The sequence below is a fragment of the Pteropus alecto genome, unplaced genomic scaffold (genome assembly GCF_000325575.1).
Source record: "Pteropus alecto unplaced genomic scaffold, ASM32557v1 scaffold38, whole genome shotgun sequence".
NCBI lineage: Eukaryota > Metazoa > Chordata > Mammalia > Chiroptera > Pteropodidae > Pteropus > Pteropus alecto.
Genome location: NW_006442512.1, coordinates 495,326 through 520,877, shown reverse-complemented (window position 1 = coordinate 520,877; position 25,552 = coordinate 495,326). Strand labels below are relative to the sequence as shown.

The 25,552-nt window shown below is 37.9% G+C and overlaps 2 protein-coding genes and 1 pseudogene across 13 annotated transcripts in view; 1 reads left to right on the top strand and 2 right to left on the bottom strand.

Moving 5' to 3' along the window:
* Nucleotides 1-6,634, bottom strand: part of HMG20A (high mobility group 20A) — a 77,631-nt gene extending 70,997 nt beyond the window's left edge. Inside the window, exon 1 of one of the 3 annotated variants that reach the window (XM_006922591.3) lies at nt 6,311-6,634. The gene's annotated coding sequence lies outside the window, so the exon portion shown is untranslated. Of the gene's footprint in view, nt 1-5,722; nt 5,908-6,018; nt 6,121-6,310 lie in introns of those variants that run through there. The other 2 variants (XM_006922592.3, XM_025040365.1) reach the window with 2 other exon arrangements.
* Nucleotides 6,635-7,046: 412 nt separating this feature from the next.
* PEAK1 (pseudopodium enriched atypical kinase 1) overlaps nt 7,047-25,552 on the top strand; it is a 254,328-nt gene continuing 235,822 nt past the window's right edge. For all 10 annotated transcript variants that reach the window (XM_025040364.1, XM_025040363.1, XM_015597708.2 and 7 more), the window contains exon 1: nt 7,047-7,282. The gene's annotated coding sequence lies outside the window, so the exon portion shown is untranslated. The remainder of the gene's footprint in view (nt 7,283-25,552) is intronic.
* LOC112471764 lies at nt 18,246-18,364 on the bottom strand (annotated as a pseudogene).

The following is a 25,552-nucleotide window of genomic DNA, read 5'->3' as shown; positions in this document are numbered from 1 at the left end:
GTTAATATTCTAAAGCCTCAAAAAAAAAAAAAAAAAAAAAAAAATTTAACTGCTTTATTATGTACACAGGTAAGTAAGTACCTAATTACCAAGTTCTATTTCAGATTACTCTTCCAGTTTCCATTAGCTCCCAGTAAATTTTAGTAGTGACACTCAGGGGTCATGGAGTATGAGAGTGATCACTGGCCTAAGAGGTATTCAAATCCTTTCTCTATCACTTACTGGTTAAGTGACTTTGGGCACGTGACCTAACCTCTCTAAACTTCAATTTTATCATAAGCAAAATAAAGTTAGTTAATATCTACAACACCAAATTATTAGAATTAAGTTAGTCAAATGGGAATTAGAATTATGGCTAAATGTGGTATAATTGTGAATATCATTTAGAAAATGAGAGCATCACTGAATAAAAGTAGTTTTTGAGCTGGTTCAAATTAGAGGCTGGTTTGATTTCTAGGGTCCTTAAACATCCATATCCTTTCAGATTGTGAAGCCAATATAAAGGCTTTGAACTCCTTCATGCTCCAAGAAATGCCAGTGCTGTGGTATAGAAATCCTTATATTAGAAGCAATAACCAATATGAAGAATGATCTTATGCCTATTCAATTAGCCCAAAATTTGCTGGTGAAACTGTGGTAAAAACAACACACTCATGCATTACTAGTGACATAAAAAATTAGTACAAACTTTTAGGGAAATAATATAGTTTTTATACAGAGAACTGTAAAATGCCCATACTCTTTGAATCAATATCCCACTCATAAGACATTATCCTAAGAAAGAATTCAAATAAGAAAAATAGTTATAGTTTTATTTAATAGTGCCTGGCGCATAAAAGGTACTCAAGTATTTCTTCCAATGAATACCTTTATTTGTATAAACTTCTCAAAATACTGCCCTTTGATCCTTCCCATTAAGATTTATCTATTTTCATCATCTGGGGGTAGTTTTAGAATCAAACTAGAATCAAATTTTCTCTAGTCTCTTTTCTCCCATCTTTTTTAGTAACTTCATTGTTGATTGCTATCAGACTGCCTTACCTTATGATGCTTTTGCCCTCTGAACTCAGCTGACTGTCACATAGAAACCAAGTTGACCACACACTATATCCTTGACCTAATCAAAAAGAAATCTGAAGCTTCCTTCAAGATCCTAAGATGTCTTTCTCCTTTGTTAACACCCCTTTATTCTAAACATTCACCTAACTGCCTGCTTCTTTAAGACATGATACCCAGAAACCTTCATATTCATCTTCACCTGATCCTCAATATACCTCTAGCCCTATACCTAGTCACTTATATTTCCTTCCCTCTAGGATCTGAGGAAGAATTGCCACCTTCTTGCTTTCATATATCTTGCTTTCTTCTTCTAGCCCCATCCAAAAGTTTTTATTTTTTAAGTTTAAATCTCTCCCTTCCTCTTTTTTTGAGATATAATTCATGTACCATAAAATTCACTTCTTTAGTGTACAATTCAGTGGTTTTTAGTATAGTGTTATATCAAGTATTTTAGTAACAAGGTTGTGCAACTATCACAACTATCTATTGCTGGAACATTTTCATTACTCCTCCAAAAAACTTCACACCCATTAGCAGTCACTTCCCATCTCCAGTCCTTGGCAACCAATATACTTTCTGTCTCTATGAATGTGCCTTTTCTAGACATCTCAAATAAATGGCATCATGCAGTATATAGCCTTTTGTGGTTCCTTTCACTTTAGGGTAATATTTCCAGGGTTCATCCATATTATAGCATGTATCATTACATTCCTTTTTATGGCCGAATAATATTCCATTGTACGGCTATAGTACACTTTATTTATTCATTCATCAATTGATGGACATTGGGTTTGTTTCTACTTTTTAGCTCTTATGAATAATCCTGCTATAAACATTGACGTAAAAGTTTTTGTGTGAACGCACTTTCAAATTCTCTTGGGTATACACACCCAGGAGCGAAACTGCAATTTAAGCATCTCTTGATATCGAAATCTATTCTGTTTCCGAGTTCAAATAGCCTGAGATATCTCTCACAATGCAAACAGCTTTATACTAACCTATCCACCCCATCTTTACTCAAAACACCTGCAGTCTTCAGAGTCTACATCAATGATAACTTCTTTCCAGTTAAACTGAGGGCAAGGATCAGCTCTCATATTTCAGATCATATAGTAGGTATTTAATACACACTCATTGACATATTGACACCGTAAGATGCCCACAAATGAGAAAATGATGACTTATTCACTCTTTCATTTGGCAGATATTTGAGTATTGTATGCTGTTCACTGTGCTTAATGGTGAGCATAAATATTAGATAAAACTTACTGATTAGTTTCACTTTATCCCAAGTGCTAGTTCAACTCCAGAAATATTTACTACTTATGATGTGAACTGCATTGTGCCAGGTATGACAGGAGGCACAAATAAGAATAAGATAATCTAAAGCTTTTTATGTAAGTACATAAACTCTATATGCAATAACAATAACAAGCGACCATAAAAGCAGCACTGGATGTTAGATACCATAAGAAAAGTACAAAACGGAGGTTCAATGAACACAGCATATATGCTTGAGAGTGGAAAGAGAAGATAGACATCAGGAAATACTTCTTGAAGTTGAATGTAGTACTTAGGAAAGAGCCTCAAAGAAAGTGGCATTTGATTGATAGGGATTCCTAGGAAAAGAGAAAGTATTTCAGGCAGAGGATAGCTAGCATGAACAAAGAGAGAAAACCTGTATACAGTACAGAATTTTTTTCAATACAGTATAGAATTTTTTTTCAGAGACCAATAGTTATTCAGTTGTGGAAAGGTAAGTAATGAGATATGATCATAGTGTGAAGAATCTTGAATGGTAGGCTTAGCATTTAATAGGTTTAGAAGAATGGTTTGAAAGTCTTCCTATAACAATTCAAATTACCCTAGTGATTCCCTAACCTTTGCTTCAAATCTTTCTATTATGTATATTTTCTAAAGTGACCATGGAAATTAGTTATCTCTCCTTCCCACGAGAAACAAGAAATAAAATCTTGACAACTAAGTGAGCATGCTATAAGGGAATGATAGAATTTAAATAATCCTATACCTTATCCTATTCTTTTACTACTGTACCCTAAGACAGACGTGTGGGCAAGTCCCAATAGCTAGACTAGCAGAAGCAAGACTGCGGAGAAAATAATAGTATTCATTAAGCTCCTAACAATAGGTATTGGGCCTGGTGATTTACATATAATATCCTTGATCTACCCAACAACCATGTTTAGGTTTATGGTAACTAAGGCTCAGAGGTCAAGTAAATTGCTTAAGATTGCCAAGCTAGTAAGCTTAGTTAGCAAAATGTCAAGTTTTGAACCCAGGCCTGTCTGATGCTGTTATTTTCCCCATTGTTCACTTTAATTTGTTTTTGCCATAAAAAGAGTCTGGAACGGTAGAATCACAATGCATGTGTCAATGAAAAGGGCTGAATATTTAACGGATGGGCTTGTATGCTCTAGAAAAAAATTAGGTTGAAATATTCAAAACTGGGGTTAGAATGGCTTAGAGATCCAGATCAAGAGAGACCAAGTTTAGGGCTGCTTCTTGATCCAAACTGGACAATGATCATAATACCAAGGGAACAAAATTATAATTTTAATTTGGAAACAAGAGAATAATCTCCAAGAAACTATGAATATTTGTATTCATTGATATATTCCAAGTTCCTAGAACAGTGATTAGCACACAACAGGCATTCAATAAACTTTTGCTGAAATAATGAAAAGTCATGTAAGGGATAATGAATAGTCTTGAGGTTCTGAAATATAAAGACAGCACAGTAGTAAGTTTAAAACCATTTAAATGGTTAGCATACTCTCTTTAACACTCAACCTCATGACAAAAACTACTAAACAAAGAAAGCAACAGCTGTAAAACAGTATCAAGATTTTATAAAAAAATGGTAGACCAAAGAATGAAAAGATACTTTTGCATTATACATGGTATCTAGCACTTTGTGGTTAATCAAATTTCAGTGAGATGAAATTCAGAATTTTGATCTGTTTTAATATTTCAAACTGCTGTGAGCACTGTATCCAATGACAGCTTTTGGAAAAGAAAACGGTTATCTAATCTAAATACTTCACAAAATGGATAAGTTCTTTATTACAGATGGCAAATAATGGAATGAAAATCTCAAATTCTTGTTATTCAAGGATATAACAAGAGCACACTTAGAAAAGCATTTTTCTAATTTTGATGGTATACTTCTATTAGAACATGCAAAGAAAACTGCAAAAAAAATCCTTAAGAAAAGTAAAAGCCCTTCGGAGGCAGTAAGCCTCTCTACAGAAACACTTAAAGAGAATAAAAACAGGTTCCATGGACTTTTTTCACAACTTGTCTAATATTTCTTTTTTGATTGCACCAATGAGTAACTGCCACTTATCACAAACCATTTTCTCTCAGATATGTACTTTACATATTGCTTTCTTCCGAACAGACAGTTCTTCAGGCTGTTCAAGTCTTTCAGCTGCAGAAATTTTTATTTTTCTCATTGCATTTCTTCCATGAATAGCAAGAGAAACTAATTTAATAAATTCCTTTGCTTTCCAAAAGGCAATATTATTGTTTCTCAACCAATATTATATTAACTGATTTTTGTCTTTTCCACTTAGTTCCACAATCTTTATTTACTTCAGTAATTCCTAATACTATAGTTTAATAGTTTAGTTTGTCAGAATATCGTATTTTCTTTTATATTACGCTATAATGAAGACAGTGAACACCTTCTCTTTAATCAATTCTTGCTTGAGGTAGTCTACATGTCCCTAATCTTCTAACAGACAGTATTTTGTCTCGCCTTTTCAACTACTGCATAAATTTTGTAGTCTTTGAAAAGATGAACTCATTGATTTTAGGGTCTTAGACAGCTCTTTTGTGTCTACAGAAGGTTAAAACATATATTTTTTCCCTTTACTGTAACATTTTTTAAAACATATTTTTATTAAACTCTGAACCAAATAACTTTTTAAAAGAACTAAAATTAAAATAATTGCAAATTCTGAGGATAGATTATGTAACAATTCCAAAGAAAAAAACATAGGCTTTAGTCTCTTAAAAATCCATTAAAGACATTACAGTTCACTTGATAGATATTCTAAAATTAAAATTGTGGAGATTTCATAAGCTCCAAATAGATTGATTCCTTCACTACACACTCACCTAACCCAAATACCATGGTACTTGAAAACAGAAGCCAAGGAATCAAAATTGTTGAGTGTTTATTACTACTTTATACAGTTTCTTACAAAACAGAGAATGCAGGAAAAATAGAAATTCTTCTTCATCTTTTGTCCTTCGTGAGCCAATTCCCCCCCTCCCACTTAAAATCTGAGCTGAACCTCTTGATCCTTGTACGATGCTTTAAAAACACGAAGAAGATACCATTTTTGAATCGATATAAAATTAAACTACAGGGGAAAATGTACTAAAGTCTCTAACTTTCGCAAATGCTACATGTTACATGTAAGAATTTTTAAGACTCAGGAAGTTGTTCTTAGGCACAGGGCAGAATCTGTAGGCTAAAATGAAAGTCTAAGAAGTTTAAGATAGTAATCATATCAGTTAAAGTAATAAGTATTTGAGCACCTCAGTATGACACTTCCATTCTGGTAAGCTGAACATGCCTCATAATTTACATCATATATAGAGTCCTGTAATAAACCTACTTGAAAATAAGTACCTGTAGCGTGTCAAGGCAGAGAACACTGTATCTCACTCGGTGAAGGTTGGACTTGAGTAGGGGAACAGAGGAGGGCAATTATGAGTCACACAAGAAAGTATGTCGTCTTGCAGAAATGAATAGAGAATTTTAACAAGGGTTTCGAATTCTTTGAAGAATGCATTAACAAAATTTTTTCGGGGAGAAAATTTTCCATCTTACACATTGAAACAAAACACAAATTTTTACTGAAGGCGGGAGATTAGCACAAATTGGTGGAATAACCTTAACTGTTCTCATAAAACACAATGCCAAACCTTTAAAATACGGTCTGTTCAAATGGCACCAAGCTTCACGTTTTCAAGCCCTCGCGGCACAGGAAGTGGACTGGGCACCCCCAAACCATCACCCGCATAGGAAGTGAGTTGTTTCCCCGCCCCGTTCCCTCCAGGAAGCCTTCCTCCCCTCCCCCAACCGGAAGTAAGGTGCCCCCATTCAGTCGGCCTCAAATCGAGACAAACCAATTAAGAACAGCAAAAGAGCGACGGTCTTTAAAGGGTGAGGGGCACCTCCACTGTGGCCACCCCCCAGCTCGCCTTGCTTACTGACCTTCTGACGATACGCGTAGGCAGGGGCCTACGGCTAAAGAATGTCGCCTACACAGAAGACAATTCTTTAAGCCCCTCTCAATCGCATTCACTCTTCTCACTCCGTTGTCTCACAGGTTGACAAAAATTCCTCCGCAGTACTTTATTATGATGTCCTTTCTTTCTCTTTATCTAATCGCTTAACCATCTTCCCATAGGCAACTTCTCTTATTGCACTAACATTTAAAATTGTTTTGGCGAGCAGAAAAATGAAATATTACACCCGATACCTTCAGAAAAATGGAGGGATTATTTTGTTCAAAAGTGACGAAGGACTACGTGACTACGCAAGGCGAGACTCATTTTCGTGAAGGTTTCTGGGAGATGTAGTTTTTTTAATCGCTAAGGCCTGCAGAAAGTATTAGGACTTAAATTGGCAATTACTATATATATTGGAGTCCTTGAAAACACAAATATTCTATTCGTCGACAAGCTGACTTAAGGGGCTCCGGCACCAAATGGGCCAATATTTCATTTCCCTTTACCACTGGAACTTACTCGAACCGAAATTTTGCTTCAGGGCAGCCTAAGGTTCTGGTCGTCCCGCCCTCCATATTGGCCACACTCTCCTCAGCCAATAAGGGGCCTTCTAGGATTCATTCTATTAGGGTAGTAACGTGAGAGGAGGGCCCTCACGGTGGCTCCTTCTGCGGGACTGAGACGCGACAGGGTATTGGGTCGAGGGCCTGTGCGCGTGCGCGTTCCTTATGGAGCGCGACGCCGAGCGCGCGCGCGCGCGAAGAGGCAGTCGTGGGGCTGGGTGAAGGCTGGTAGGCTGGTGGGCTGGGCGGGCAGCCGGGAGCGCGCGGTGGACTCAGCAACAGCGAATAGTTGTTGTTAGTGTCAGTAGCTCCGCGGCGGTGGCCACGGCGACCGGAAAGAGGGCTGGAAGGCCGGTGATGGTGGTTGCTGCGGCGGCGTGTTCGCCTCTCAGGTAACGGGGGCAGGGCTGCCTGCGTCCTCTCCTTCCCCTTCTCTTCTCGCGCCGGCTTGTGGGACCAGGGTCCCGGTGAGTTGAGGGCGCTAACCCGAAGAAATCCGGGAAGGGCGCCGCGGAGTCTGGTTAGCGCCGCCGCGGGGGCTCGGGCGGCCATCCCGGCCCGGGCTCTCCGGCCTTGGCCGTCCCCGCGCCTCTGCGCCTCCGGGGCCCGCCGGCACTGCGCGCCTTCTCTCCCCCTCTCCTGCGTCGGCAGCAGCGGCCCCAGTAGCTCAGCGCCCTCCCCCCTTCCCGCCCCCGAGGAGAGAAAGTCGGGACCTGGCAGCTAGAGACGTCCCCGGGCGTGGCTGGGAGGATGGTGGGGAAAGTGAAGGCTGGAAGTGCTGGGAGCAAAGAGACTGGAGCAAGAAGGTCTCTTCTCGCTCCCTCTAGGTCTACACGAACATCCCGCTCCAGTCCCTGGAGTACCAGCTCAGCCTAGTCTGTGGCTCTTTGCCCGCTCTCTTCGGGCTGCGGCTTGTGAGCCCCCTAACGGGCTGGTTTGCTCGGCTGGTCAGTTTGTTTCTCCTTTGACTCGTCCATTCTTGCAACTTTTCTTACCTTCCGTGATGAGGACTCAACGTCTGAACCCCTTTCCCTATCCTGTCTCCGTCTCCTGCGCCACCCATCTGAGAGTTTGATTTCGTTTTTCGTCCTTTGACGACGTTAAAGTCTGCTGAGAGCAACAGGAAAGAGGAGCCCTCCCACCTTTAAATGTTACTTTCTTGTAACCCGTTGTTATTTTTAAGATCTAAGTTTAGGAATTGGAGAGCTGCGGAATGGAGTTTTATTGGAAGGCTGGCGTTAGTGACAAGTTAAAGAAAAACTAGGTTTCATCTTTATCGGCCTTGCTGTAGAAAACCTAATACATTTTTCTTTTGCTTCTGTTAAATGTGATGAGTATACATTGAATTAAATATTTGGAGACTTACGTAAAAGACTACTTTTTAGGTCATTGGATGACGTGTGTCAACAGCTTTTCACCTGAATTGGGATTGCCTTGAGGATTCTGTTTTGGGGACTACTTACTGATTTTTGTTTAGCCACAACGTCTTTTTTCCTTATAAATGAAATGATGTAGTACCGTGTGTAGTCGGAGAATGTATATTGCTCTCTGCAGTATGGAAGTGAAAAACATGAATTATCCACAAGGGTAAAACTTTCCATGAGCAGTCTCGCTTCTTGATGGCTTCTGTAATCTAAGAGCATTTTTAGATAGCTGTTTACTGACTACCTTAATTACTTTCTGAAGTGCCTGGCACTTCTCTTTGGTGACTCGTTTAGTAAACTGTAATGGCAGTTATAGTACATTTTCTTGGCTTCAAACATGGAGTTATAGCCTCAGCCCAGAGATTAACAGTTAACAAAGGAAGCAGAATTCATACCATTGCTAGTGAGTTTGCCTATGACCAATTCACAAACTATGTGAAAAAACAAACATCTTTCCATAGCTGTCAAGGGGAGGAGGAGGAAATATTTTATCATGTCTTTATTTTGGAGACTAACATGACTATGTTATGTGGGAAAAAATGTCAAATTATTGAAGGCTTTTTGATATGTAGTCCTTCTCTCCACCCTGTACCCTCCATTTAGGGGCTGACATTATGTTTGGCTGGGTTCCAGGATGGGAAGAAAAATGTTTTGGTGAAAGGAAAAGATAAGATTGTTTTGAACTACTATGATACTGTGACTGTTTATTTTACCTAGTGATACTACACAGAAACTTCCTCGATAATTTTCGTGCCCCATTAACATTCTGTCAGAATTTATTTTTAAACGTCTACCCTGAGGCCTGTAAAGAAATAATGTCACTTCATAACTGTTCCTGACAATCACATTGAAAAATTGTTCCTGGATGTGTTATATGTGTACTCATAAACATTTATCTTTGTACTTTTATGCTAATGTAAATATTTAAGTCTTAGAGCTTAAAAACTTTTATTTGCTTATTTGCATACATGTTTTTCAACCTCTAGCAGTGTCAATCATATTTGCCAAATAAGCATCAGCCATAAATTCATGCTCTGGCACATTTCATATAACTCTTCAAAATTGCTCCGTGGTGAAGCATCATGAGATTAGCATTCATGAAAGAGATTTGTTGTTTTTAACTTTAATGATGTGCCGTTTAAATGGAACAGGTGCTGAGCTCTAGCTGTTTGTGTCGAAGCTTGCCAAATCATACTCTTTTTGTTGGATGGGCATTTTAAGTAATTTAGAAACCAAGCTGTGGCCCCTGGCATGCCAAGTGTGAGTTCAGGGCTCCATATCACTGCTGCAAATACCTTTTTCACTGTAGGAGGCAAGCGTGCGTGATGAACTCTATTTTCTCATTACTGTTCTCTTTACTGTAATTTTTACTCCCTATCACCATCCCAGTCTTTTCATTACTAGAGAGCTCCTGAGAAAGTCTAGGCTCCTTCATTGATGATTTGTTTTCTTCGAAGAAATTCTTCGAAGTATCAGGCCAGGAATATAGATAGTTCACATCTGTTTGACAGATATTTTGAGTGCCTTTTAAGAGGTAGGCATGATGGTACGTCGAGTATATGTAGAATGATACCGCTTTTTTCAAGGAGTGTGCAGTTTAGGAGATGATAGCTGATAATCAACAATTACAATGTGGTATGCTATGTAACAGGTATAAGCAGATTCTTATGTATGGAAGCACAGAGAAGGAGGGATAGTTGACTAAGACCTGGGTAGGATCTTGGGGGCAGAGGAGTGTCCTGAAATATATCTTAGTGGGTTACCTAAGCTAATTTTCAAAAATAAGAATTATCTAGGTTCAGAAAGAGGGAAAAGACATTTATAGACCAGCACCATCCTGTAAAAATATAAAACAAGCCACAAATGTAAGTCATATATGTATTTAAAATTTTTCTAGTAACCACATTAAAAAAGGAAAATGAAATTAGTTTTAATACTATATTTTATTTAACTTGATATATCAAAAATATTTCAACATAATCTATAAAAACATTTTTATATTTGATATTTGCTTTACTTTTTATTTTATTTTTTTTTAGTTTTCAATTACAGTTGACATTCAATATTATTTTATATTAGTTTCAGATGTACAGCATAGTGTTTAGACAGTTAATTTATGAAGTCATCTCCCCAATTAGTCTAGTATCCTCCTGGCATTATACTTAGTTATTACATTATTATTGACTATATTTCCTATTGACTATTTCTTCTTGACTGTTTTGTAACTACCAATTTGTACTTCTTAATCTCTTAATTTTTTTCACCCAACCCTCTAATCCCCCTCCCATATGGCAACCATCAGTTTGTTCTCTGTGTCTATGAGTCTGCTTCTGTTTTCCATAGTGGCTGCACCAACTTGCAATCCTACCAACAGTACACAAGACTTCCCTTTTCTCCACATCCTTGTCAACACGTGTTGTTTGTTGATTTATTGGTGATAGCTATTTCAACAGGTATGAAGTGCTATCTCATTGTGGTTTTAATTTGCCTTTTTCTGATGAGTAGTGACATTGAGCATCTTTTCATATGTCTGCTGGCTATCTGTATGTCCTCTTTGGAGAAATCTCTATTCAGGTCCTCTACTAATTTTTAATTGGATTTTCAGTTCTTTTGGTGTTAAGTTGTATGAATTCTTTATATATCTTGGATACACACACACACACACACACACACACACACACACACACATAATCTGTCTGTCTGATGTATCATTGGTGAATATATTCTCCTGTTCAGTAGGTTGTCTTTTTGTTTGGTTGATGGTTTCCTTTGCAAAAATCCATTAGTGTCCCATTTTTTAATTTTTCTATTGCCTGAGGAGATGTAGCCAAAAAAATTACTAAAAGCAATGTCAGAGTTTATTGCCTATGTTTTCTTCTAGGAGTTTTATGGTTTCAGGTCTTACATTTAAGGCTTTAATCCATTTTGAGTTTGTGGTGTAAGAAAGTGGTTCACTTTTATTTTTTTGCATGAATCTGTCCAGTTTTCCCCAACACCATTTGTTGAAGAGACTGTCTTTATCCCATTGTATATTCTTGCCACCATTATTGTAGATTAATTGATCATAGAGGTGTGGATTTACTTCTGGGTGCTCTGTTCTGTTGATCTATGTGTCTGTTTTTATGCCAATACCATGCCGTTTTGATTACGATAATCTTGCAGTATAGTTGGCATGATACTTTCAACTTTGTTCTTCTTAAGATTGCTGTGGCTATTTGGTTGGGTCTTTTGTAGTTCCATATAAATTTTAGGATTATTTGTTCTAGTTCTGTGACAAATGCCATTGGTATTTTGATAGGGATTGCATTGAATCTATAAATTTTTTGGGTAGAAAGGCCATTTTAACGATGTCACTTATTCCTGTCCATGAGCACAGTATATGCTTCCATTTATTTATATCTTCTTCGATTTTTTTTTTTTTTTTTTTTTTTTACGTCCTTGGTTAAATTTATTCCTTGGTATTTTCTTTTTTGATACAGTTATAAATGCAGTTGTTTTCCTTTCCTCTTTGATAATTGATTTTTAGTGTATAAGAATTTAACCCATTTCTGAATATTAATTTTGTATCCTGCTACTTTACTGAGTTCATTTATCCATTATAATAGTTTTTTTTTTGGTGGAATCTTTAGAGTTCTCTATAGTATGTCATCTGCAAATAATAACAGTTTTACTTCTTCCTTTCCAATTTGGATGCCTTTTGTTTTTTCTTGTCTGATTGCTATGACTAGGACTTCCAATACTAGATTGAATAAAAATGGTGAAAGTGGACATGTTTGTCTTGTCCCTGCTCTTAAGGAAAATGCTTTTAGCCCTTCAGCATTGAGTATGATGTTAGCTGTGGGTTTGTCATATATGCCCTTTATTATGTTGAGGTATGTTCACTGTATTCCCACATTGCAGAGAGTTTTATCATAAATGGATGCTGGACATTGTCAGATGCTTTTTTGCACCTATTGATATGATCATATGATTTTTTATCCTTCATTTTGTTAATGTGGTATATTACGTTAATTGATTTCTGGATTGAACCAACCTTGCATCCCAGGAACATAGTGTACTTAGTCATGGTGTATGACCTTTTTAATGTACTGCTGAATTTGGTTTGCTAATATTCTGTTAAAAATTTCTGCATCTCTGCTCATCAGGTATATTGGCTTGTATTTTTTTTTTTTCAGTAATGTTTTTGTCTGGTTTTGGAATTAGGGTAATGATGGCCTCATAAAATCGCTGATTTGATTTTCTGCTTCATCTAATCTGTTGTTGATTCCTTGTAGTGTATTTTTCATTTCAGTTATTATAGTTTTCATTTCTGATTGTTTTTGTGGTTTGTGTGTCCTTTTTTGTGCTTATTATCACTTTGTTGAAGTTCTCACTTAAGTTCCCCGAACATCCTTACAACTAGTGTTTTGAACTCTATATCTGGTAGATTGTTTGCTTCCATTTTGTGTAGTTCTTTTACTGAAGTTTTATGCAGTTCTTTTATTTGGAACATGTTTATTTGTTTTCTCTTGGTTTGTTTCCTTTTTGGTTGCCTCTCTGTCTTTGTTTTTATGTATTAAGTTGATTTGTTACATCTCCCAGTCTTGGTAGGGTGGTCTTATGTAGTATGTGCCCTTGGGGACCAGTGGCACAGTTTCTCTGATCATTTGAGATGGGTACTCTAGCAGTGTCCCTTTTGTGGGTCGTGCGTGCTCTCCTGTTGTAGTTGAGCCTTGATTACTGTTGGCACATCAGTAGGTAGAATTGATCCTCAGGCTGACTGGCTGTGAAGATTAGCCATGAATACAGCAATAAGCTTCTATACGGGGCCTGACCCCACTGAGTGGGATTTACTGCAGTGGCTTTGGTGCCTGCTGAGACCACCCTTTGTGTGTGCCTTTTGTGGGACTAATTGGATGGTGTTTTTTTGTTGTCTGTAGCTGGCCACTGACTATTGGTTCTGGGGTTTCTTGGGAGTGGCTCCCCATGCAGGCCAAGGTCAGCCTGGGGCTACATGTTAGGAGCTACAAGGCTATGTGCAGTTGGTTGCTGCCTGTGCTGGCCCTGGAGGAACGTAGAAGCTCTACTGTGAACCAAGGCTTACTGCCACCTGTACTGGGCCTGTGGCAACTCAGCAAAAGGCTCTGCCGCTGAAAGAGCCTCGTATGGTATGTGACGTGTGGTATGTGAGTTGGATGAGGTGGAGTCTCAGGGAGTCACCAGGGTGGGCTGACTAGTGGTGTTCACCAAGTTAATGAATATTCAGTTAATGAATATTCAAACTTGGCACCAGTGGTGAGCACTTGTGTGGCGCAGAATATACCAAAGCCAGACCCCACCTGCCTGAGGCCTGCAGACTCACCAGAGTTGTTCAAAAAATATTGCAGTTTTCTGGAACCAATGCTGGCTTTCTGCTGCTGAAGGAGCCTCAGATGGTAGGTGAGTTAGGTGGTGCAGGGTTGTAGGTGGTGCAGGGTTGCAGAGAGTCACCAGAGTGGAGGGAGTAGAGTTCACCAGACCAATGCAGATTCAAATTTGGCTGTGTAGAGGGAGGGTCCAACATAGGAAAGATGGTACCTGCTTGTAGGCTGTGTGGGAGGAGGACTCAATACAGGGACAACAGTGGCTGTTCTTCCAGCCCTGGCCGTGAAGCCAAACAACTCAGTCTTTCCCTGTATGTTTCTGGTGCCTCCTGAGCCGCTGTCCCTCTCCTGGAGCCCAGGGAGAGTTCCTGGGAGTGAGTCTGTGTGCAGCCCTTTAAGAGGATGCCTGGGTTTCCAGCAGTCCTTTATCTCACCCAGGGGACTGAATAACCACTTAATAGCCAGATGTTGTGGATCTTCTTCCCCAGCACTGGTGCTTAAGGCTAGGGAGCCCAATGTGCGTCTAGGACCCTTTGCTCCTCAGAGGGGACCTTTCTTTTCTAGCTGTGCTATCCCTCCCGATTCACAACTGCCACATGTGTGTATGGGACCAGCTTGTTTCATGTCTCCACCCCTCCTACCAGTCTAGACATAGATTCTTGTTTATATTCTTAGTTATAAGACTTCTGTCTAGCTAGTCTTCATATGGTTTTCCAGGTTGGTTATTCTACAATTTAGTTGTAATTTTAATATGTTCATGGGAGGAGGCAAGCATAGCATTTTCCTATTCCATCATATTGACTAGAACTCTGATATTTGCTTTTTTATTCTAAGTCTTTAGAAGCTGGTATGTATTTTACATTTATACCATATCTCAGTTTGGAATAGTCATATCTATTCCAAATATTCAGTTACATTTATATCATATCTCAGTTTGGAATAGTCATATCTATTGAGCACTAGTCATTCAAGTACAAGGTGCTGAATAGCCACAGGTGGACAGCACAATTTTTAAAACAGGCCAATGGAGTGGTAAGAAACCAAATCACCGATGGCTCGTGAATCAAGTTAAGGAGCTTTAACTTTATCTCAAAGGCTGTGAGGGTTTGGGGGGGCGGGGCAGGGGAAATGCCATGATAGAATCAGATTAGTATTTTAGATCTCTCATGTTGGCAGCAAACTGAATGCTGAATTAGAGAAGGGCAAAACTGGAAGCAAGACCAGTTAGGAAGCCATTTATGGAGAGAAATGATAAAGGATGTAGAAGAGGGGGTGGACATATGAAAGATTTAGAAAGTATTATCAACAGGCCAGGATAAATAATCAGATTATGGAGGTTACCAAAATTGAAGATTTAGGATGATTTCCACATTTCTGAAGTGGCTACTGAATGGGGTAGGCAGCTGAAGAGAAGCCAACCATCTGTGCCAGACAGACCAAAGATAAAAGGAAAAAGAGGAAAGATTTGTCAGGAAACTGGAGGAGAATAATATTTTAAGGACAAGGTGAGGTCAACATTGTATCCTGCCATGAAAAGGCCAAGTAAGATAAAGACTGAATAAAATTTTTCAGACTTGATGATTAAGCTGTCATTTGTAACTTCAGCTAGAGGGTTAGCTATATTGTAATGCATTGAGGGGATTGAAGAATGAATAACAAACTAGAAGTGTAGCTAACAGTGTTTTCAACCAAAGACTGAAGAAAAGATCTGGAGGAGAGAGATGCAGAGAATTTAAAGTATTTTACAATCCCTTTTTTTTTAATTTAAGAGATTTGGAGCACATTTATATGGGATTGGAAAGAGCCAATGGAGAGAAATTGAAAGGGGGAGGGTGGGAAAAAAGGTTGGGAGGAAAGAGAGATAATAGGTGGAGCCAAGAATTTGGAGGCTGCAGAAGGGGATGGGTGGGATCCAATGCCTAGGTAGAGAAATTGGCCTTGGGTAGGAGGTAGTTTTCCTTTTCTAGTGAGCAGAATTGAAGGAAGTGAAGTTGGAGGCAGTGTAAATAAGTTTATCTGAAGGGCAGGAGGGAGAATGAGTTGAGGGTGTGTCTTCTATCATTTTTGAGTACCTGCTAGGAATGAAGGGGAACATGGTGGAATAGGGAGTCTTAAAAAGAATATGTGAGTTTGTAACAGCTTCGAAGGGAATGGGGAGGGGAGCAGAGGCATGGGCGCAGACATATTGACAGACACATGATTAGGAAAATTAAAAAATGATTGTTAGGCAGCACTGAGGATCCATTTGAGGTTGTACCAGACCTTGGATTTGTAGGAATATCAATTTGCATTGTTTGATTTTCTTCCAGCAGTGATCACTCTGGGTATAGCTGAAGAAACTCATTAGAACTCATAAAGTAGATACTCTTACTCTCCTTGATTGTAAGATGAACAGCTTGGTTTCAAATACTGCTCCTTTAATTCCAGGGCCCAGGCTGTTATCCATTGCTTTGCAGATGTCGATTTGGTAGAGATATCTGACGAACAGTGCATGAGAGAATTAATGATGTCGATTGTGACTGAAATGAACTGTGGAATCTAGCCTGGATCATAAGCAGGAAGCTTGGAAGGGTGATTCAATTGGAAGAAAATGATGGGAATGAAAGGCTAGAGGTCAGTGTGAAACTGAAGAGCTAGCTAATGAGGAAAGAGCAGTAATATTAGTTTTTATTTATAGAGCAGTTACTATGTGCTAGACATTTTACTACCTTATTTCTAATTGTAACACTAAAGCTACAAGGTTATTAACCTTATAGTCTTTCCTTTATCCATTCTCCTTTGATGAAGAAATTGAGTGAGGATTAGAGAGGTTAAATAACATGTCCAAAGACACACACTATCAAATGATAGAGTCAGAATCCAAAGCCCATTCTTACTTCTCAAAACCACATTTTCTTTAAGTAAGGAAATAAGAGAGAAAATGCAGTGATGATAAAAGGTGCTAGAAAGACACTAGGATATTTAATTTAGGACTTCAGAGGTGTATCATTCATTTAACAAATGTTTGGTGAGCATTAATATGTGCCAGTCACTGTTCTAGGTGCAGAGGTTACAGTAGTGAAACACAAAAATTCCTGCCCTCTTAGAGCTGAAGAAGATGAGACAGACATTAAACAAAAACAGAAAGGTACTGCTGTAGTATATTAGATGAATGCTGTAGAGAATAGTTAAGCAGACAAGAGGGACAGGTATGTCAAGGAGTATGTGCAGTTTTAAAGAGGATGCCTGGGAAGGACTTGGTGAGAAGTGAGCAAAGACTTGAAGCGGGTAAGGGGGCACAGAAGAAACATTTTGCATTGGCCCTAAAGCAGAGGTGTGTTTGGTATTTTCCCAGAACTTTAGGAGGCCACGGTCACTGAAACTAGTGTGAATAGAAGAGTAGAAGTGGTAAGGTCAGAGAGATAACTGGTTCCAGATTAGATAAGAGCCTGTAGGCCATTGTAAAGACTTGGGTGTTTACTTTCTGAGATGGGAACCATTACAGGGTTTTGAGCAAAAGAGTGACATGATCAGATTTACACTTTAAATAAAAAGTTCACTCTGGCTACTGTGTTAAAAGTAGTCTAAGGAGGCAATGAGTAAAAGCAAGACCAGTTAGGAGGCTCTTTAAAAATCCAATTGGCAGAAATCTAACTATGGGAGGTAAGTGGTTTGTCATATGTATATATATGTATATATATATGTGTGTATATATATATACACACACACATATATACACACATATATATATTTACACTGTAAGTGTGTGTATATATATGTGTGTGTGTGTATGTGTGTGTGTGTGTGTGTATGTATGCCTTATTGTTAAAGTGTACAGCTGAAACTTACTGGATTTTGTTAACCAATGTCATAAAAAAAAAAAAAATTCCGATTGAGAGATAGTGGTGTCTTACACCAGGGTATTGATGAAAAATGATTGGACTTGGATGTATATTTTTAACTTTTTGTTTTGATGCAATTTAAGATTTACAGAAAAATTGCAAAGATAGAATAAGAATTTCCTTATGCCAGTGTTTCTCAACCTCAGCACTACTGACCTTTTTGGGCTGGATAATCCTTTGTTGTGGGGATTCCCCTGTGCCAGAGAATGTTAAGTAGTATCCTTGGCCTTTATCCACTGGGTGCCAGTACCATCCATCAGGTTGTAACAATCAGAAAATCTCCAGACATTGCCAAATGATTCCTGTGGGGCAAAATTGCTCCTATTAAGAACCACTGCCATATATCTTTCACCCTGTTTCCCTTAATGTTAATGTCTTAACATAACGGGTGGTATATTTTACCAAGGTAAAAAATTAACATTGATACATTGCTTCAACCAGACTCCAGATTTTATTTGTATTTCACCATTTTTTCCCCCACTAATATTCTTTTTCCATTCCATTATCCAAACCAGGATACCACGTTGCTTTTACTTGTCCAGTCTTTGTCTCTTCTAATGTATGACAGTTTCTTGGTTTTTCCTTCTCTTTTAATGACCTTAATACTTTATTTTATTATTATTATTATTTTTAGATGCGGCAACCCTTTGTTGACCTCACAGATTGCAAGGAACTTGTCACTTACAAGCCCTTATTTTTTATTTCTTACGCCTACAGCACCTGGTCTTCCTAGGTGGTCTTCCATCAAAGTACTAACCAGGCCTGACCCTGTTTAGCTTCTGAAATCAGATGGGATGGAGCTTGTTCAGGATAGCATGGCCGTAGACCCGACCTTGATACTTTCAAAGAGTACTGGTTAGGTATTTGGTAGGGTATTCCTCAATTTGGGTTTGTCTGATATTTTCTCATGACTAACCTGGGATTATGGTTTTAGGGGAAGACTACCACTGAAGTGAAGTGTTCTTGTCTCGCCCTGTAGGAGCTACATGATACAAAAATGACATCACTGGTGGTCTCTTTGTTAAGGTGGTTTCTGCCAGGTTTCTCCACTGGAAAAGTACTATTTTATTCTTTCCATACTCTTTTCTTTAGAAGCAAGTCACTAAGTCCAGCCTACACTCAAGGGGAGGGGAATTAAACTCCACTTCCTGGAGGGATGAGTATCAAAGAATTTATGAATATATATTAAAACCACCCCAGTAATTGGTAAATATTTGGAGGGAGATACTTTGAGGCTTTGCCAGTATCCTGTTTCAGTTTACTAATTTTAGCATTCGTCAGTAGATCTTGCCTGCAGTAATTACTGCTATGGTATTCTAAAGGTATTTTTTTATTTCCCTCATTCTTGTTTCTTTTATTAATTGGAATTCTGTAAGAAATTCCCTTCTCATCTATCTGTTTTAATCATTTTACATCAGTTCCAATTTATGGATACTTATTCTTAGGTTTATAATTCAGTGTTATCATTTTTTTTTTTCTCAAATTATTCTAGCTTTGGCCATTGAGAGCTCTTTTAGGGTGACTTCTGTGGCTTTTTGACATGTTCCTATCCTTTGTGTGTGTACATGTGCACTTCTTTAGTCTCTGACACTATTAGATGCTTCAGGCTCATCTTGTACTTTTCCTGCCCCAGCTCTACTCATTTTTCCAAGAAACCCTGGTTCCTTTTATTGGAGAATGGTATTTTGAGGTTTAAGATCTGGATGCTAGGTGTGCTTGTTGCTACTGTAGTGTTACTGAAGCTAGGTGCTCTTAGGGCAGAGCTAGGAAATAAATGTATGTGTACTGACCTATGTATTCACACCTATATTTTTGTGTATAAAAATAGGAATGCACTTATACTGACATCTCTGACTCTTAACTGGACATGTTTTGATATAAGTAGGTTTGCTGATGGATTGGATGTGGAATGTGAAAAGAGAGGAGTCAAAAATGACTTCAACAGTTTTGGCTCAAGGCACTAGGAGGATGGAGTTGTCATTAACATAAATGGTATACTGTAGGCAGCCCAGGTTTCTGAGATTTCAGGAACTAAGTTTTTGAGATGTCTAATAGACATGCTAATGGAAACGTTAAGTCAGCTATTGAACAAATGAATCTGGAGTTCAGAGAATGGTCTAGGTTGGATATACTTAGAAGTTGTCAGTATAGATAAATGCAGAACAAGAAGAGGTTCAAGGAATGACCCTAGGGACGGTCCAGTCAGAGAGATTAGGAGGAGCAGTTCTGCAAAATCATAATGATTAGGGTGTGGCTATAGGGTGGATTTCATATTTATCCTTAACAAACACTAACTCAGTTCCTAATATTTGCAGGGCACCATGCTGTTTGGGGAGTTAACATTGCTCCCTTCCTCCACAAATTTACAATTTCAGATGAGACAGATTACAGACAGAAAAAGAGAGTAGCAGTGGAATAGCAAATATCAGATAATGATACAAGTATAACATACTAGAGAAGCTTGTAAGGGACATTGGACATAAGAAATGAGTTCAAAATGTGCCATAAACACTGATGTAAGCATGTGTCAGTCAAGAAACTTATCAAGGTTTCATGCACACACTGATAATTAGTAATAGGCAGAAGCTTCTCTGTATATTGACCAAGGTTTCTTTGATTGCTTTGGCTCTTGGTCCCCTGCCATTATAAGGTCTTGGGTTGGTAATTGTGCCTATAATTATTGGCTATCAATTAAGCCTCAGTGAACTGGTTGGAGGATTTCTCCTGTACTTGACTTTTTTTGTCTGCTAACCTTTCCACAATCAACTGGATTCAGCTCAATACTGCTTAAAACAAAATGTTTGTATGTAAAAATCAAACAAGTGGCCTTACTATTTGTAAACATGCTTATTTTTTGATTGCTTCTTTCGTGAATGGTCTTAGACATTTATATTTATTATTTGGTTATTAAAGACATACCCAAAATACAATTATGGAACTTTAAAAGTAACTTAAACATGGAACCTAGTAAACCAAGATTTTAGTAAAAAGATTTTAATTTCAATTCCTTGCACTAAAAATGGATAGGCTTTTATTGCCAACTGGTAGAGGTGATATAGCATGAGACAGGCAAATAGTACCTACTGAGTAATTATTTTTCAGTCACTCTTTAGGAACTGTAAGAAAAATAAGGGATTTATCTATTTTATAGTATATGGGGCAAAGAATATCAGAATTCCATTCTCGGTTCTACCACCGAATGATTGACAAAGCTGTTATCTGTTTCTATGTACTGGTGTGTTATATTTATTGTGAGAAACTCGAGCATATTTATATGCTGACTGAAAAGAGACTCTGTCTTAGGTGCAAAGACTGTCTTCTACTATTACTACTGCTACTGCTACTACTAGTACTACTAAAACTTGGTCTGTAGCATGTAACAGATACTCAAATGGTTGTTGAATGAAGGAATTACATAAGATACTTGGCTCTTATAAAATAAAATGTGAAGAGTTTTTTAGCTTTTCCAAGAAAACTTAAGGTATAAAAACTTTAGTTGTCTAAGTCAGAGTTGGGACAAAATAAAATAAATCTGTATAGTATCATCCTCATTTTAGGCTTAGCCAAACAAATAATGAAACTGTAAAAATGTGATCACTTTTAAATAGCTCATAATCCTAATCTCCAGGAGTATCAGGAATTCTAGTTGAGTCAAACTGCTTGAATTTGAATTCTGGCTCACCTGCATCCTACCTATATGATCTTAAGTTAGTTTCTTAATTGTGCTTCAGTTTCTTCATTTGTAAAATGGGGGTAATACGGTACCTACTTTGTGGGTTCATGAGATGCAATAAGAATATATAACAAGCAAATTAAGTGTTTGACATACAATGTGTTCAATTAATTTTAACTCTTCTAAAAATTCTGAGACTAATGTCTTAAAGTCTTTCATTTACTAGAAAATCATGTCTGATGAGTCTTAATTAAAGGAAAAACAAAAACCCCTCTGTGAACAAGGAAAAAAGGTGGTGGGAAGTATAGTGATGTGTTGGAACTATTAATAGGTGTTTTACTTTTTGCCATCTCCATTTTTTCCCTCTTAATTTGTTTAGCAGATTTTAATTAAATATTTAACTCTAAGAGTTTTCATGAGCATGTGACTTTTTGAGAGTTAGCATTGTCTTCTGGTTAAAGAACATGGATTCTGGACCCAGAGAGCCTGGGATTAAATCTCATCTCTGCCACTTAATAGCTGTGTAATTATTGGCAAAATTACTTTATTTCTCTATACCTTAGTGTTCTCATCTGTAAAATGGGGGTAATGATGGTACTCACCTCAAAGGGTTTTTGATCAGCTAATATTTGAAAAGTGCTTAAAATAATGCCTGGAACATAGTAGGTAAAATGTGTTCGTTGAATAAAGTAAACAAAGTATGGTAGAAATGTTACATTTAGAAATTAAAGATATTAGCTTTCCAGTATATTTATAGCTTCATACATATTAGGTAGATACTTTTCCTAGCTTTAGGGGAAAAGGTTTCCTCTTATTCCCCTACTTCTGCTTTCCTGAGCTTCTTTGGTTCTGTTGATGGTGGAGGAGCAGGAAAACTATGTGTCCTTATAAATCGTTTATGATATGAACATTTTCCATTGTTTAAGATTAGGATTCCCACTTGTAATTTTCATAGATTCAGTTACCTTTGTTATTATAAGAGAAAAGACCATGGTTCACCTCTTAAATATTTTGGAATAATGAGTTGAATATTTCAAATGCTGAGAAACTGCCTTCTTCCCAGATGTACAACAGTTTTTATAGATTTCATTTGGGTATGAAGTAGGTGTAATTGTGGGAGTTTGTGTGAAAGAAGAGTCAAGGCATTGGAGAAGCAATAAAAAATATTGTGTAGCAGTGACGTCAGAAACATGGCAGAGTGAGACATGTCTCCGGATTTCTCCTCTGGAAACAACAGTAAGTTAAACATCTAAAACTCAACAAAAAACACCCAAACTGTGCACTAGCACATCCGAGCATGGGATCTACACAAAAGAGCTACTACATGTCAGAATCCTGGGAGTTGGGCGATAGACTGGGAGAAACAAAGAAGCTGCCTCTTGTAGCTGGAGCTCCCTGTAGAAGGAGAGAGAGGGGAAAAAGTGCAGCGCGTTCCCTGAATACCCTGACTGGGAGAGCTGTGAGCTTCCCGTAGCCGAAGGCAGTGCCCAGCGATCAGGGCAGAAAGCAGAGTAGTGGGGATGGCAGAGAAACAACAGTTGATTATTATCAGCCATGGTTGGAAAACATGAGGCTGAGCCGCAGCCCCATTCTCCAACCCAGAGGGCCCGTCACCCATATCCTACAAGACTGCACGTCGCAGAGCCTCACAGGAATCTGAGCAAATGCTAACGAAACTGTCGCTAACACTGACAGGGAATGAGACTGAGGGAGAGAGCAGGATTAAATATCTATAAGAAAAAAAGGCATTATTAAGGCTTTATATAAAGCAGAGATCCAAGAGGCTTAGATGCCACCTACTGGAAACCAAAGGAAAATCTTTTTTGTAACAGGCTAACGAGAGAGCTTTATATAATCTTTCTGGAAAAAAGCAGAATACACTTCCATTAATGCCCAGGCAGAGAAATAGTCCATTAAACACCATGAACCACCAAGGTGACAAGGCAACTCAGAAAGAAAGAGAAAAATCTCCAGAAAATGAGCTTACAGACATAGAAATATGCGACTTAAATGACAGAGAATTCAGGATGGTACTTCTGAAAAAAAAAAACTCAGGTCCAAATAATTCATATCAACAATTCCAGGAGTTGGAAAAACAACTATACCAGCAGAATGAGTTCTTTAGCCAGGAGACTGAAACCCTCAAAAAGAACCAAATAGAACTTATAGAGATGAAGAACACACCGAAATAAATGAATAATGAAATAGCAAGCTTGGGAAATAGAGTCGACCAAATGGAGGAAAGAATCAATGATATCGAAGACAGAAATCTAGAAATAAATCATAAGGAGAAGAGAGAAAACAAAGAATGAAAAATAATGAAAGAGAAATGCAAGAACTAGCTATACCTTTGGGAGAGGAAACATAAAAATAATGGGCATTCTTGAAGGGGAGGAAAAGGAGGAGGGATTAGAGAGCATTTTAGAAAAATAGTGGATGAGAATTTCCGAAATCTAAGGAATGAACTAGGACTTGGAATTCAAGAAGTCAACAGACTACCCAATTATCTCAACCCATTCTCCAAGACACATTATATTAAGTTATCAAAAATCAACGATAAAAATTCTCAGGGCAGCCAGGGAAAAGAAGACGGTAACCTATAAGAGAAAACCCATTAGATTATCGTCAGACTTCCCACTGCAAACCTTACAGCCAGAAAGGAGTGGAATCAAATATTCATACTATTAAATGAAAGGAACTACCAGCCAAGAGTAATGTATCCATCTAAGCTCTCCTTTAAATATGAAGGAGAAATAAAGTCCTTTCCAAACATTCAAAAACTTAGAGAATTCTTCACTACGAGGCCTGCATTACAGGAAATACTGAAAGGGGTCAGGTCACCTAAAACAAAATGATAAAAAAAACAAAAACAAAACATAACTAGTAATTTCTAGTTAATAGAAGTAATTAATAATAGCTAGCAGGCAGATAGAAGCAGAAGAGTGCAACCCTTAGGGCATTATAAGCATAAACGATAAGAAGAGATTTGCTATTGCAAGATAGTAATGAACGTTCAGCATACTGAGGGACAAATTGAGACAACAATGACAAAAGGAGAGGATTCAAAGATCCAAATTCACAAAGAGGAATGGAGATAAAATATATGCAGAAGAAAATGGAATACATATATATACATATATACACACACACACGCACATATATATATATTTATGCGCGCGCGCACACACACACACATACACACACATATATAACCTTTACATATTTGTATTGGTAACCACACGCCAACACGCCAAAGATTCAGAACTGAAGTATATAACATAAAGCAAGAAGGACCAGAGGGAAAACCCACAAAACCCAACCAAAATAAAAAAAGACACACAAGGACAAGGAAACAATGGAAACATCGAGCTACCAGAAAGCAAAAGATAAAATGGTTATAGGAAAACCTCATATTTCAATAATTACTCTAAATGTAAATGAATTGAACTCACCCACAAAAAGGCACAGAATTGCAGATTGGATCAAAAAACAAAACCCAACCATATACTGCCTCCAGGAGGCACATATCAGCTCCAAAGACAAATATAGACTCAAAGTGAAAGGATGGAAAATGATATTCCACAAATATATATATAAAAAAAAAATTCCGCAAATGGCATTCAGAGAAAAGCGGGAGTAGTGGTTCTAATATCGGACGAAATAGACTTCAAAATAAAAAAGGTAAAGAAAGATTCTGAGGGACACTTCATAATGATAAAGGGAATCATGCACCAAGAAGACATAACACTTGTTAATATCAATGCTCTCAATCAGGGAGCCCTGAAATATGTAAAGCAATTATTAACAGAACTAAAGAGAGAAACAGACCAAAACTCTATCATAGTACAAGACCTAAATACCCCACTGAAGGATATGGACAGATCATCCAAAAAGAAAATCGAAAAGGAAATAACATCCCTAAATGACACATTAGACAAACTGGACATAATTGACATTTACAGAGCCTTCCATCCCAAAACAGCTGCTTATACATTCTTCTCTAGTGCACATGGAACATTCTCAAGAAGCGACCACATACTGGGACACAGAGATACCCTCAATAAATATAAGAAGGTTGAAATTATACCAACCATATTGTCCAATTATAATGCTTTGAAACTAGAGATCAACTGCGAAAAGAAAGCAGGAAGAACCACAGATACATGGAGATTAAACAACATGTGACTGAAGAATATCCGGGTCAGAGAAGTAATAAAAAGAGATCAAGAGATACATAGAAATGAATGATGATGCTACAATATATCAAAACTTTTGGGACATGGCAAAAGCAGTCATAAGAGGAAAGTTCATATAATTACAGTCCTATCTCCATAAACAAGAA